Below are 15,524 nucleotides of genomic sequence, written 5' to 3' on the forward strand. Positions count from 1 at the left end.
CACCACACATTTTCACTCACTAAATCTGGAAATCCTACCTTAAGAGGTGTGACTTCCTTCTAGTGCACTGCATCCAGGCAACTTTAATAAAACAAAGAAACGCAGGTTGTGGAGATCTGAAACAAAGCAGAAACTCAACAGGTCTGGCAGCATTTGTGGGAAGATAACTGAGTTAACATTTCAAGTCCAGTAACCCTTCATCAGAACTGTTAGCAGTTAGGAAAAGGTGCTATTTATGTCGAAGATGATGTGGGGGAGGTCAAGTGAGTGGATAACTGGAGAAATGTAAGAGGTGGGTTAACGAGGCGATTATGGACAGCAGGCCAGGACAGAAGAAAAACTGAATAAGTACTAGTAAGAGCTAAGAGTGAGAAAATGGGCGAGTTGTATTGAATGCAATCTAGGAGTAAGTGAGAATGGATGACCATGCTAAAAACATTTCATACCAGGACCTGGTGTGGGGTAGGTAAAAAAAATAGAAGGATGGAATCAGGCTCTAAAGTTATTGAATTCAATGTTGAATCGTAGAGGTTGGAGGGTCCACAAATGGAGAATAAGATGTTCTTCCAGCTTGCGCTGAGCTTCACCGGAGCACTGCAGCAAGTGTGAGATAGAGATGTTGGCCAGAGAACAGGATGGTATGTTGAAGTGGCAGGCAACTGGAAGTTCTGGGTCAATTCTACAGACTGCAAAGTGGTCACCCAGACTATGTTTCATCTCCTCAATATAAAGGAGACCACATTGTGAGCAATGAGTACAGTAGACTAGATTGAGTGAAGTGCAGGTAAATCGCTGCTTCACTGAAAGGTGTGCGCGGAACCTTGGATAGTGAGGAGGGTGGAAGTAAATGTAAAAGTGTTATACCTGTGATGTATAGAAAGATGCTCTCCAAGTGTGAGACAATGTTGGGAGTGAAGGAGGTGTGGACCAGAGTCTCCCAGAGGGAACAGTTCCTGCTGAATTCTGACATGGGAGGGGGATATGAGTCTGCTTATGCCTCAGCCACTTTTTCCCAGCTGCTAACAGTTCTGATGAAGAATCCCCAGACTCTGCTTTCTCCCCATGGGTGCTGCCAGGCCTGCTGACCTTTGCCAGCAATTTCACTGCTTTTGATCCAGGTAACTTTCCCTCACCCTGATGTGTCACTGTGACTGTAGCTGATAAACTCTGAAGCAAAGCTGCAGGAGCTGGAAACACATGCTGCAGTGAGGTATCACTGGGTCACACAAGAGCTCCCACATGCTGTAACAGTGACACATCACCTGTCCCAGTATCCTTTTGTAATTAACTACTTAATGTATTTAATGATTTGTTTCCTTTTAGGCATCATTTTTAAAAATTGAATGTTACTTTTTATCTTATTAAACCTTGCCAACAGTTGCTACAGTATCTTAAAATCTGGGACTAGAATTGACCTTAACTAATTAAGAGATACTCAGCAATGAGATAGTCACTTCTTCCCCCTTGTAGAATAAGAATCAAGTCCAAACGATTAACTTTCTGCCTCCAGGTCATCCTTCATTTGCTCTTCTAGTTGTCTATCTGAGATGATAAACTAAGGGAAACCTGATTAAAGGTAGAACCTTTTGCTGCATCGAGTGCAGAGGCCCATTACCCCTGGCAGAGGGAGTTTGAGGCTGAGAGCTCCTCATTTTGTAATGTTCAGCCTGATACTGAGCAATGTACCTGCCACACAGAGGCCACATTGGTGGGTAGTGTTTTTGAACAAAGATGTTTGGGTATGTTGTTTTTTGAAAGTTGTGTGATAGGTAGACAGTGTAGTTAAGGAGGCATTTAACACACATACATTCAATGGTCAGGACATTGAGCATAGGAGTTGGGACATCATGTTACGGTTGTATTGGATGTTGGTGAGGCCATGTTTGGACTACTGTGTACAGTTCTATTGCCACAAATGGAGGGTTTGAATTACAAGAAGAGGCTGGATAGGCCGAGAATTTTTACATGAGAAGGTAGTGACTTTATCGAGGTTTATAAAATCATGAAAGGTATAGATAAGGTAAATAGCAAAGGTCTTTTCCCTGGGATGTGGGAATTCAAAATAGAGGGCATATTTTTAAGGTGCCAGTCGAAAGATTTTAAAAAGGACTCGAGGAACAACTTTTTCACACAGAGGATAGAATATATATGGACGAGCTGTCAAAGGAAGTGGTAGAGATAGGTACATTTGCAACTTTTAATAGAATTTTAAATGAATAGAAAAGTTTCAGAGATATATGGGCTAAATGCAGGGAAATGGAACTGGTTTAGTCTAGGAAACCTGGTTGACATGAATGAGTTGGACTGAAGGATCTATTTCTATGCTGTATGCCTCTATGAGTCTATAAAATAGGCCTCTTAAACATTGGTTAAGATTTACTGGTGAATACAGCCTAATCTATCATTAAAACCAGCCTTCTATCCACTGACTGCATCTATACTTCCCACTGCCTCAGGAAAGAAACCAATATAATCAAAGAGTTCTCCCACCCCAGTTATACTCTCTTCCATCCTCTTCCATCAGGCAGAAGATACAAAAATTTGAGAGCATATAGCAACAGATTTGAGAACAGCTTATTCCCTGCTATCAGACTTATGAACGGACTGCTCATTTATTCGAGTTGATCTTTCTGCACACCTTATCTGTCGGTGTAACACTATATTCCTCATTCTGTTCCATTACCCTGATGTACTTATGTACAATATGGGTTGGCTGGATAGCACACAAACATTACTTTCACTGTATCTCGTTACATGTGACAATAATAAATCAAATCAAATCAAAAGGGATTGTGATGGGGTCTAGATGACCAGAACTTTCTGAAGCATATTTATTGTAATTCATTGCATTGTCACACATATTTCCTATATTTACAGCAAAGGCCACACTTCAAAATTAGTTCATTCATTGTAAACTGATTTGGAGCACATTGGAGATAGAAGAAACACTGTCAAAATACAAATCTTTAATTCCTTTCCGTCTACCAGTCAGTAATCTGAAGGATTCAAGCCAGTTTACGAAGATCTTCGGTATGTTGGTATAGAAGTAGAAGGAAGTCTTTCAGCTCCTTGCATCTGTCCTGCCTTTTAATTAGATCTGTGCCATAAAACAATGCAATCAACTTCATTCCATGATCCTTAGTGCCTTTGCTGCAGAGATATCTGCCCATTTCAGTTTGAAATTTTCAACTGAGCCCAAACACACTGCCAATGTGTGAAGAAATCTTTCCTGATATCACACCTTAACCGCTTAGTTCGAATTTTAAGGTTAAAACTAACTATCTTTTGTTTCCTCCTCACTGGGTAGCCTCCCTTCTGGAATAAAGTTTGAGAAAATATCAAAGTGCTAATTAATTTTGGATCTTGGCCTCCTTCTCCAACAACTGTGCTTTTTTTTGTCAACACCTAACTCCCCAGGCTTCTCTGTTAGAAGGGCAAGATTGACAAGTGCTATATAAGGCCACAGCCCCCGGGTCAACTCATTCGCAATATCTGTCATCACTTGCTGTCAGCAGCTGCGCTGCTGTGTTATGTTTAATATATGCCTCGTGGGCCACCGATAAAGTATATAATTTGTTCTGAACCAATGGGGGCTGATTGACTGGCTTGTGAACTCTCACCTCTGAAGTCAGCCAGTTTGCTTTGAGTGTCTTGGGGCTGATGGGGAGTTGTGGGGGGGTGAGAGGGCAAGGGCCCATGATTCACTGTGATGTGTTGGAGCTGTGTAACTGGCACGGCTGTGCTGAAATACAGGAGCTGAACCAGCTGGACACTGTGCAGCCTGAGGCAGCTCAGTTGGAGCATGAGCAGCCAGATACCAGTGTCTAATTGATCAAAGGAAGGGTTCAGGATAAGCAAATGATGAATTCTAGGCAAACACTGAAATTTGGGAAAAAGTGGGACATGGCACCCATTGGACATGGGAAATCTAAGCTGGTCTATGAAATGTAGATTTATCAGCAGAGACACATTGAGAGACAGAATTCCTCTTTCATTAAAGGCCTGATTTGAAATTCAAATAGCAGACAAACTCTGACATTAGCTCAGGCAAGCATGGATTCAAACCAACAAATGTCGTTTCATGCAATATTTTATACTTAAATAGAATTTGCAGTTCACAAACATATTGCTCAGTCTGCCTGATATTTTAATATGATTATATACATTAGGTGTTTTGTAAAAAAACATGCCCATCTTAGTGCAGTGTTGGTTGTGAATAGCTTTAATGCTGTGAAACTTGTGAAGTAAATGCAAGTTTTTTTCTCTTTTCTTTCATTTGCATGTGTTTTTTTAAGGACATATCCATTAATCCTCACCTGAATTGCTGGCACATAGCTGGTGTACACATAGCCTGCAGTGTGAGTGAGCTGTGGGCTAGCAGCCTTTACTGGAGGACAGACATATATAATTTCCATTAGACTGGCCACTAATGACACCAAATGTAGCTCCATTACCACATCCAACGTGGCTAAGGTCAGTTCAGGCATAAATCAGGATCCTGCTGATTTGCTCCTACAATGGGAAATGCTGTCAGTCTGGTAGCACAGTCCTGAACTAATTTCATGATTTGCGGACGGAAGGGATTTTGTTGTAGCCTTAGTCAAAGATGGATACATGAAAGGTGCTGCAGGATAAAAAGCCAATAGTGCAATTTAAATCGGCAAGATTCAGACTCAGACTGCTCCCATAGAACATGGAAACAGACACTTCAGTTCAACTTATCCATGTCGACCAGACATCCCAATCTGACCTAGTCTCATTTGCTAGCACTTGGCTCACATCCCTCTAAACTCTTCCTAATCATTTGTTGTAATAGAATCCCTACAGTGTGGAAGTAGGCCACCTGATTCTTCGAAGAGCACCTTACCCAGACCCACGACCCTTCCCCGTAACCCTGTTTTTTCCACGGCTAATCCACTAACCTGCACATCCCTGGACACTATGGGAAATTTAGCATGGCCAATCCACCTAACCTGCACATCTTTAGACTGTGGGAGGAATCCAGAGCACTGGGAAGAGACGCAAGCCGACGCAGGGAGAACATGCAAACTCCACAGCCAGTCATCCGAGGCTGGAATTGAACGCACTATCTGAAAGCAACTTCAATAGGAACTTGCAAGGGAAAATTGGGCAAATACTTTAAGGGAAAACCCTTATGATGGGCAGCACTCTACATCACAGATACACACACAGGATAGCCCTACTTGTTATGTGTATAACAGGTTATATTCACAGAGCTTTAAAGTGTTTACCCCCAAGTTTCTCTCTCCATTTTCCAGCTCTTTGTGTATCTTTATCTGAGTCCACACTCAAGCCAATCAATCAAAGTTGACAAACTGAAATAACCAAACACAAGCCAGTTGCAGAGTTGGACGCTACATGCATCACTGAGCAGATCACATCCCTCACTTAATCACATTGCTAATTTGTTCATCCCACTAGCTCAATCTTTTTGTTAAGTTTATCACATTTTAAAAATTATTACCTAAGATTTATGTATGTTTCAATGCAATACCCTTACCTCTGTTTGTCTCAGAAACTTTGGCAATAAGTTAAAGATCTATGGAAGAAATAGATAGCTTTGAAGTTTGGATGTGAAGTCATACATTAGATAGTCCACACACACATTACAAGACAAACCAAGTTTAACATTACAAGAGCAAAAAGAATGCGAAAAAGTGACTTCCAGAAGAGGAGAGGTCAGTATTTTGGTGATTCGCTCAGAGGTGAGAGACTACAAAGATCTGGAAGGCAAAGTGGAAGGTGACACAAAGAAGGACCAACTGAGACATAGTTGGGGCACAGATGCCACAGAGTGTGAGTAGATAGAGTCACACAGCAGGGAAACAGACCCTTCAGTCCAACTTCCCTGCACCGACCAGGCATCCCAATTTAGCCAAGTCCCATTTGCCAGCATTTGGCCCATATCCATCTAAATCCTTCCAATTCATTTACCCATCCAGATGCTATGACCTACAGTGAATGGGTGAGGATGCTGCATTGCAGGCAAGCATGGCGTGACATTAAAGCAAGTCTCCAGGTGAAAATAGCTATAAGCAATGGCCCTATCTTAGAAAAAGGCCACAAACCTTGGGCCTTCAGCATCAAATTTAATCATTTTAAATTCTAGTCATCCTCTTGTAATTGAATATTTCCATTGTCTGACTTGGTTTTCTGCTCTACCTGATCAATATTAACCTGTGTTTGACCTCTTTATTGATTTGGTTTAGGATTGGATACATGATTTGGCCATCGACAGAATCTTGAGCTGGCATTCTTCAATATGAATTCTCAAGCCATGAAGTGTCAAGGCTGGAAACAGTAACACCGTGAAACCTGTCTGGTACTGAAAACCCTCTTCATATTAACCCTTGTAGACCCATATATTGGATGTGGCATAGCATGTCTTTTTGTTTTATTTGATAGGATTTGGGCATCGCTGGCTGAACCAGTATTTATTGTCATCCCTAATTACCCAGAGGGTAGTTAAGAGTCAACCACATTCCTGAAGTCACACGAAGGGTCTGAAGTCACATAGAGTCATGGAGTCATAGAGGTCAACAGCATGGAAACAGGCCCTTCGGCCCAACTTGTCCATGCTGCCCAGTTTTCACAATTAAACTAGTCCCATTTCCCTGCATTTGGTCCATAGCTCTCCATCCATGTATCTCTCTGTTTTTTAAATGGCAAGATTGTATTTGCTTCTACCATTACTTCTGACAGTTCATTCCAGACACTCACCACCCTTGTGTGAAAAAAATTGCCCTTCTGGACCCTTTTAGTTCACTCCCCTCTCACCTTAAATCTATGCTATCTAGTTTTAGACTCCCCTACCATGGGGAAAACTTGTTACCTTATATATGTCTCTCATGATTTTATAGACCTCTATAAGGTTACCCCACAGTGTCCTACATTCCCAGCAAATCTAACCTCTCCTTATAACTGAAACCTTCCAGTCCAGGTTGCATCCTAGTAAATCTTTTCTGCACACTTTCTAGTTTAATAATATCCTTTCTACAGTAGGGCGGCCAGAACTGCATGCAGTACTCCAAATGTGGCATCACCAACATCATGTACAGCTGCAACAAGACATTCCAACTCCAATGCTTAATGCTCTGACCGATGAAAGCAAGCAAGTCGAAAGCCTTCTTCACCACCCTGTCTATGTGTGACTCCACTTCATGGTGCTTTGAACCTGCACCCTTAGATCTTTTTGTCCTATAATAGTCCTCGGGGCTCTGTCATTGACTATGTAAGGCCTGCCCTGATTTGACCCAGCAAAATGAAACATCTTGCATTTATCTAAATTAAACTCCATCTACTATTCCTCAATCTACCATTTCCTGATGAAGGGCTTTTGGCCGAAACGTCGATTTTTCTGCTCCTCAGATGCTGCCTGACCTGCTGTGCTTTTCCAGCACCACACTGATCTTGACTGTAATCTCCAGCATCTGCAGTACCCACATCTGCCTACCATTCCTCAGCCCAATGTCCCAGTTGATCTGGATCTCACTGCATTCCGAGATAACCTTCTTCACTGTACATTATGCCACCAATGTTGGGTCATCTGCAAACTTAGTAACCATACCTCCTAAATTCTCATCCAAATTATTTGTTTAAAGGATGAATAGCAGTGGATCCAGCACTGATCCCTGTGGCACACCACTAGTCACAGGCCTCCAGTCTGAAAGACAACTTTTTACCACCATCCTCTGTCTTCTACCATCAAGCCAATTTTGTATCCAGCTGGCTAACTCTCCCTAATGGTCATGTTAGTGAACTAGATGGACTTTGCCTCCAACAATCAGCAATAGTCTTATGGCCACCATTCAATTGCTTAATTCTGCATTTTTAACTAAATCCAAATTCCACGGTCTGCTCTGGTAAGGTTTGAACCAGGGCTCCCAGATCAACACCTGGGTCTCTGGCTTAATCATCTAGTAATAATTCCACTAGACTATCATCTCCCCTCCATGTTTTGTAACTGAGAGAAGAAATTTACAAAGGATCAGATTAAACGGTGGTTAAACTAAGGGGCACATGGAAATGTGATGTTGATGAACATAAATTTGTCCATTTTAGGGGCTGGAGGAATCAATGTGATATTTCTTTTACAATGAGACATTAAGAACTATGAAAGATGAAAGTGATTTGGGGAACTTTGATCACTGGAAGCGAGTGGGTAGTAAACTAATCAATACAGCTGACAAAATATTGGACTTCACCTTGGGATGACAAGAATACAAGTGTCGGAGATTATGGTTCAGATTATACAGGGATTTATTCAGGCCTCTTCTGACAAAGTGGGCATGCACGTCAGGAAAGGGTATATCAGTTTAGGCTGGAGGGTAACACAGATTCACCAGAATAATACTAGAGATATGACGGTCAAATTAGGAGGCTACATTAAATTGTAACTTTTAAAAAGAAACTCGATAAATAATTGAAAACCATCAGGGCTATGTGAGTAAAGCAGGACGATTGGAACAACTAAATAGTTCTTTTAAGTTAGTATAAGCACGGTAGGCAGAGTGGATAGTGGTGGTGTATGATTTGAACATATAGTCCCTCAATTTTTATTATATGAAGGGTTGATTTAATTGTGAAGTTTAAAATGATACAGGGATTAATTCATAATTGCGTAAGGCAGATGCCACATCAGTTCTTAATTGTAAATCTGAGATAGATCATATTTTGTTAAGTGGAGATATTAGGGGATCTGGGTCAAAAGCACATAAAGAGTTAGACCACAGAGCAGCCATGATCTCACTGAATGGCAGAACATGCTCATGAGCTGAATGAGCTACTCTTCTTCCTGTGTTCTGATGCAAATTGTGTCAAATGATTTCTTAGAGTGCAGGAAATCAAGAACAGAGACAAAATCTTCAAATTGGAGGTAATTGTGAAACTAAGAAGCTTTTCTTCATGACAATTACCAATGGAAATTTCAAACTTCTTAACTTGCAAATATGGATGTAGGAGTATTTGAAATATTCAAGAGTGAGATTTTTGTTGCATAGTTGTCAAGATATCGAATGTATGAAAATAGATGAACCATGATTTAATTGTGAGGCAGAACAGACTTGAGGGTTCTTATTCCCGGGTGTTACTTATTGTTACATTGTCTATAAACAGCAAGGAACTAACTAGCGAAGAACATGTGAGTATTCCAGTAAGCAATACTCAGGGCTGCACTGGAAAATCAGTTCTTTCAGCAACACGACGCTGGCCTAAGCAATCCACTAGTAAGGCATCTGGGCAGGTTAGAATTAAACAAGGAACTTTCGTCTTTCCAAGCTCAAAGTGTGATGCTTTCAAAATCTGGCAACCAAAATATCAAAGATTAAACCAATATTTCTATTTGGTTAGTCCTTTGCTGAAGGAGCCTTGTTCCAACCTAGTTTATCCTCCCAAAATGAGACTAACCAAATAAAATGATTTAAGCTAGACATTGATGGCAGCTGGTAATGTTAGGTGGCAGGGTGTCTTCACATTTTCTTGTGAGCTCATTACCTCTGGATGTCTTTGATTTGCAGACACTGCCTATTACTGTGTGTTTGAGCTCACGATGATTAGATTACTTACAATGTGGAAACAGGCCCTTCGGCCCAACAAGTCCACACCAACCCTCTGAAGAGCAACCCACCCAGACCCACTCCCCTACATTTACCCTTTCACCTAACACTACGGGCAATTTAGCATGGCCAATTCACCTAACCTGCACATTTTTTGGACTGTGGGAGGAAACCGGAGCACCTGGAGGAAACCCACGCAGACACGGAGACAGTTGCCTGAGGTGGAATTGAACCCGGTCTCTGGCACTGTGAGGCAGCAGTGCTAACCACTGTGCCACTGTGCCGCCCCAAATGACAAGATGTTTGAAGTTTGACTCTTGCTGCTGTCACTTTCTGGAAACCAGCTTCAGTAATTGGTTCTGGATCACACGTCAGGCTGAATTCAAGGCTTCTGCTGGTTGCTGGGTAACTTCAACCTGTATCATTCTCCTGTTCATTACAATCTAGTTTGAAAAACAGCCAAGTTTATCAGAGTGCTGGATACATGATTAGATCAAAACAAAGTTCAGGTGTTCTACAAATTCTGCCAAACTGCATTTGGTGATAATCTTTACAAAAGAGAATATACTTAGAATGTTCTATGCTGTAAAAAAAGAGTCACCATTCAATCATTTCTTATTCTTTCCAAAAATGTAGTTCCACGTTATTGACCCAGTGCCAGTGAAGGAATAGCAATACATTTCCAAGTCAGGGTGGTGAGTGGCTTGGAGGGGAACATGCAAGGGTGGTGTCCCCATGTATCTGCTGCCCTTGCCCTTCTAGATGAAAGTGGTCATGGGTTTGGAAATTGTTGTCTAAGGAGATTTGGTGAAGTTTTGCAATGCATCACGCATATATAGGTTATTCTGCTATAACGTGCATTTCATTAATGTGATTCGCCATAATGCAATTGATAAATTGGGGACCCTTTTTCTATAACACGAACTTTCAAAACATGTGGATTGTAACATGATTACATCACCACTTTAAGCATTGTTTCTAAGGCACGATTTTTCTATAATGCAATGTTGCACAAGAAAGCAACCATCGTGTTATAGAAGAACTACCTGTAGAATGCACTGCTGTTACTGGGTGTCGGTGGAGGTCAAAGTGAATGTTTGTGGATGCGGTGCCAATCAAGTGGACAGCTTTGTCCTGAATGGTGTCAAACTTCTTGAGCATCCAAGCTACACCCATCCAGGCAACTGGGAAGTATTCCATCACACTCCTGACCTGTGCCTTCTAAATTATAAACAAGCTTTAGGGAGTCAGGAGATGAGTTATTCACTGCAGTATTCCTGCCTTCTGACATGATTTTGTAGCCACTTCTTTTTGTAGCTGGTCCAGTTCAGTTTCTGTTCAATAGGATGTTGACAGTGATGGTAATACCATCGAATGCCAAATGTCAATGGGAGATAGTTAGATTTTCTCCTATTAGAGATGGTTATTGCCTGACACTTGTCTGGATATTGCCCAGGTCTTGTTGCATTTGGACATGCACTGTTTTAGAATCTGAGGAGTCGTGAATGGTGCTGAACATTATGCAATCATCAGTGAGTCAAATGCAGCCTTAATGTCACCTCACCTCACCTCTGGAATTCAGCTTTGAACCAAGACTGAGACCAGGAGTGGCAATGAGCTCATTTCCAGTGCTGAGGTCATTGCCAGGTGATGTATCCAGTTGTATTTGTTCAAGATGTTTTAATAGTTTGATCAACTGAGTGGCTTGTTCAACTATTTCAGAGAGCATGAAGAATCTACCACAATACTGTGGGTCTGGAGTCATATGTAGGTCAGATCAGTTAAGGATGCTGAAAATGTGTTGCTGGAAAAGCGTAGCAGGTCAGGTAGCATCCAAGGAACAGGAGAATCGATGTTTCGGGCATAAGCCCTTCTTCAGGAAGGGCTTTCTCCTCGAAGATCAGTTAAGGATGGCAACATTTGTTTCCTGTGAATGAGATGGACTTTTAAGAATGGTCATTGTTCGACTTTTAATTCCAGAAATCTCATTGGATTCAAATCCCACTACAACTGATGAAATTTGATCCCAAATCACCAGACCATGTTTGGAATACCAGTCCAGTGACATCATAGAACATAGAACATAGAACATAGAAGAATACAGCGCAGTACAGGCCCTTCAGCCCTCGATGTTGCGCCGATCAAAGCCCACCTAACCTACACTAACCCACTATCCTCCATATACCTATCCAATGCCCGCTTAAATACCCATAAAGAGGGAGAGTCCACTACTGCTACTGGCAGGGCATTCCATGAACTTACGACTCGCTGAGTGAAGAACCTACCCCTAACATCAGTCCTATATCTACCCCCCCTTAATTTAAAGCTATGCCCCCTTGTAATAGCTGACTCCATACGTGGAAAAAGGTTCTCACTGTCAACCCGATCTAACCCCCTAATCATCTTGTACACCTCTATCAAATCACCCCTAAACCTTCTTTTCTCCAATGAAAACAACCCCAAGTGCCTCAGCCTTTCCTCATAGGATTTTCCTACCATACCAGGCAACATCCTGGTAAACTTCCTCTGCACCCGTTCCAGTGCCTCCACATCCTTCCTATAGTATGGCGACCAAAACTGCACACAATATTCCAGATGCGGCCGCACCAGAGTCTTATACAACTGCAGCATAACCTCAGGACTCCGGAACTCAATTCCTCTACCAATAAAAGCCAGTACGCCATATGCCTTCTTCACTGCACTATTTACCTGGGTGGCAACTTTCAGAGATCTGTGTACATGGACACCAAGATCCCTCTGCTCTTCCACACTACCAAGTAGTCTACCATTAGCCCAGTAATCCATCTTTTTATTACTCTTACCAAAGTGAATCACTTCACACTTAGCTACATTGAACTCCATTTGCCACCTTTCTGCCCAGCTCTGCAGCTTCTCTATATCCCGCTGTAACCTGCCATATCCTTCCTCACTGTCTACAACTCCTCCGACTTTCGTATCATCAGCAAACTTGCTCACCCAACCTTCTAACCCTTCCTCCAGGTCATTTATAAAAATGACAAACAGCAATGGTCCCAAAACAGATCCTTGCGGAACACCGCTAGTGACGGCACTCCAAGATGAACCTTTGCCATCAACTACTACCCTCTGTCTTCTTCCAGAGAGCCAATTCCTAATCCAAACCTCCAACTCACCCTCAATGCCATATCTCTGTATTTTCTGCAGTAGCCTACCATGGGGGACCTTATCAAACGCCTTACTAAAATCCATATATACCACATCTACCGCTTTCCCCTTATCTACCTCCTTAGTCACCTTCTCAAAGAATTCAATAAGGTTTGTGAGGCACGACCTGCCCTTCACAAAACCATGCTGACTATCCTTGATCACATCATTCTTATCCAGATGTGCATAAATCCTATCCCTTACAATTCTCTCTAAGACTTTGCCCACAACAGAAGTGAGACTCACTGGCCTATAGTTACTAGGATTGAATGTAGAAAAGACAATAAAATGTTGAATTTTGCAGACACAAGCATCATATACAAATTTGAAATTAGCATTAAAATATGCAGAGTTCCAATCGCAGCAACTCTTGAGTGCTACATCTTCAAGAGTGTAATCTTAACTTATACTGTCTGTATATTAAATCTGTGTGTAGGCTGCGCTTTATGGCAGAGGTTACATGATTGTGTACAATGTGGGAAACACGACAATATGGTATATATGGCATTTCCATCCAAATATCCCCAATTTCATGCAAAAGAAACAGTTTTCCTGCATTACTATTTATACGCTGAATTATCCAGATTACCCACTACGTAATAACTGTTACCATGGATTAGAAGTTTTCATTATCCTAGCCACCTCTGCATAAACCTTTTGCAAACAGTTCTATAAATCATGCTCTTGTTTAATTGTGCATTAGCTGTTTATCTGTTTGTTGGAATGATTCACCTTCTCTGAGAAGTATCATTTCTGTCTAACTAGTTGTGACTGTGATAACTGTTGTTCCATTTCCATGGTTAGGGAGCTATGATCAGCCAGCAGCAATGACAGAAGAGGTTGTCTAGTTGTGTGTATATCTGCAATTATAATGGTATCTCAGGTTGCTTAGACTCACTGCGTGTGATTGAGATGGAAAGTGCTTTGTGCTGGTCCAAAGTTGTCACTTGGGCTGATACTTGTTGCGAGTGTTGAAGGGGTGTACACTGCCTGATTCTCCAATGTTCAACTCTCTCAATGCTTCAACAGTCACATCAAAATGAAACTGGACATTCTGCTGTTTCACCTTGATTCTATTATTACTTCTGGCTTCTGTAGCTTTTTATTTGCTATTGGAAGAGTAGTTTGGATTAGAATTAGAGGGGGTCATTTCAGAACGGAAATGCGGAGACATTTCTTCAGCCAGAGAGTGGTGGGCCTGTGGAATTCATTGCCACGGAGTGCAGTGGAAGCCGGGACGCTAAATGTCTTCAAGGCCGAGATTGATAAGTTCTTGTTGTCTAGAGGAATTAAGGGCTACGGGGAGAACGCTGGCAAGTGGAGCTGAAATGCGCATCAGCCATGATTGAATGGCGGAGTGGACTCGATGGGCCGAATGGCCTTACTTCCACTCCTATGTCTTATGGTCTTATGGTCTTATGGATGTGATGTGACATTTGTCTTTGTACTTGATTATTTTCCCCACAGTCAATAGGCATGTTTCTCCACTCAAGGATTGCTTTGCATATATCTGTACGGAATTTGATCAATTTCTTTGTCTCAGTGTTTCCAATTGACTGCAGATGGTGTGGTGATAATGTGTGTGTTTTTAATGCACTTGTGGGATGTGGGCATCACTGGCTGGCCAGCATTTATTACTGTCCCTTGTTGCCCTTGAGAAAGTGATGGTGAGAAGACTTCTTGAAATGTTACAGTCCATGTGTCATAACAATGGTGTTAGGGAGGGAATTCCAGGATTGTGATCCAGTGACAGTGAAGGAACGACGATATACTTCCAAGTTAGGATGGTGAGTAGCTTGGAGAGTGTTGCCTGTGAAACATCCTGCATAGACACTTTGGCCAGCTTATTACTCATATTTATCCAGGTGCTGTCACTGTATCAGACAAACAAAGATTGCAGCTCAAACTTTGTTTTATTAAAACACTTGCCAGTTAAAGAAATGACTCTTACGCAAATTAAATAAATTTTTCCTCAATCTAGGCCAACTGCGTGAAAACACATTTAGTACCCGCTCTGGTGAACTTGATTGGTCTACTGGACTCAACTTACTGAGCTCCATGGACAGGGCACAGAGAGTCTTCTTAGTATAAATATAGGCCTTGCACAGTTTTCACCAGGTGAACTTTTGCTGAGGGAATGGCCAACATGCGTCTCTTCTTATCTCCCATTTCTATGCTCTTATAGAACATTCTTCGACTTCAGCTAATGGTTCACAGTACCCAATGAGGTTAGGCATCCAAGGTCTACCCATCCCCTTTCCAAGATATAATTACTTCATGGTGCCAAGGGGTCTTGCTGAAACTGGGGAAGATCGAACCATAATGTCTCTCCCGGTCTCTTAATGAGTTTTGGGTTATAACGACTTTCCCATTGTTCAATATGCAGTCCAGGTCTGGGCTGGTCCTTGTTTGCTTTTGACCTGTGGTAAACTTAGACTCTTTGCTCCATCCAGCCTTGCTTGCAGAAGCTGTTTCGCAATTTTATATTGGGCTTAGTTGCTCAAGCCAGGTTGGCCATTTGGCCACAGGGGGAACTTGCAGGTTGCAGTGTTTCCATGTATCTGCTGCCCTTGTCCTTCTGGAAGATATTGGTCATGGGTTTATAAGGTATCTCAGGATGTTTGGTGAATTTCTGTAATGCATCAGTGATAGTGCATACTGCTGCAACTGAGCATTGGAGGTGGAGGGAATGAAAGTTTATTGATATGGTACCAATCAAGTGGGCTGCTTTATCCTGGATGGTGTCAAGCTTCTTGACTGTTGTTG

The 15,524-nt window shown here is 41.9% G+C and overlaps 1 long non-coding RNA gene across 1 annotated transcript in view; it reads left to right on the top strand.

Annotated features, from left to right (window-relative positions):
* Window positions 1-15,524, top strand: part of LOC140463228 (uncharacterized) — a 79,432-nt gene that overhangs the window by 21,671 nt on the left and 42,237 nt on the right. Inside the window, exon 2 of the long non-coding RNA XR_011954640.1 lies at window positions 6,231-6,343. This is a non-coding gene — a long non-coding RNA (uncharacterized lncRNA). The remainder of the gene's footprint in view (window positions 1-6,230; window positions 6,344-15,524) is intronic.

The sequence above is a fragment of the Chiloscyllium punctatum genome, chromosome 37 (genome assembly GCF_047496795.1).
Source record: "Chiloscyllium punctatum isolate Juve2018m chromosome 37, sChiPun1.3, whole genome shotgun sequence".
NCBI lineage: Eukaryota > Metazoa > Chordata > Chondrichthyes > Orectolobiformes > Hemiscylliidae > Chiloscyllium > Chiloscyllium punctatum.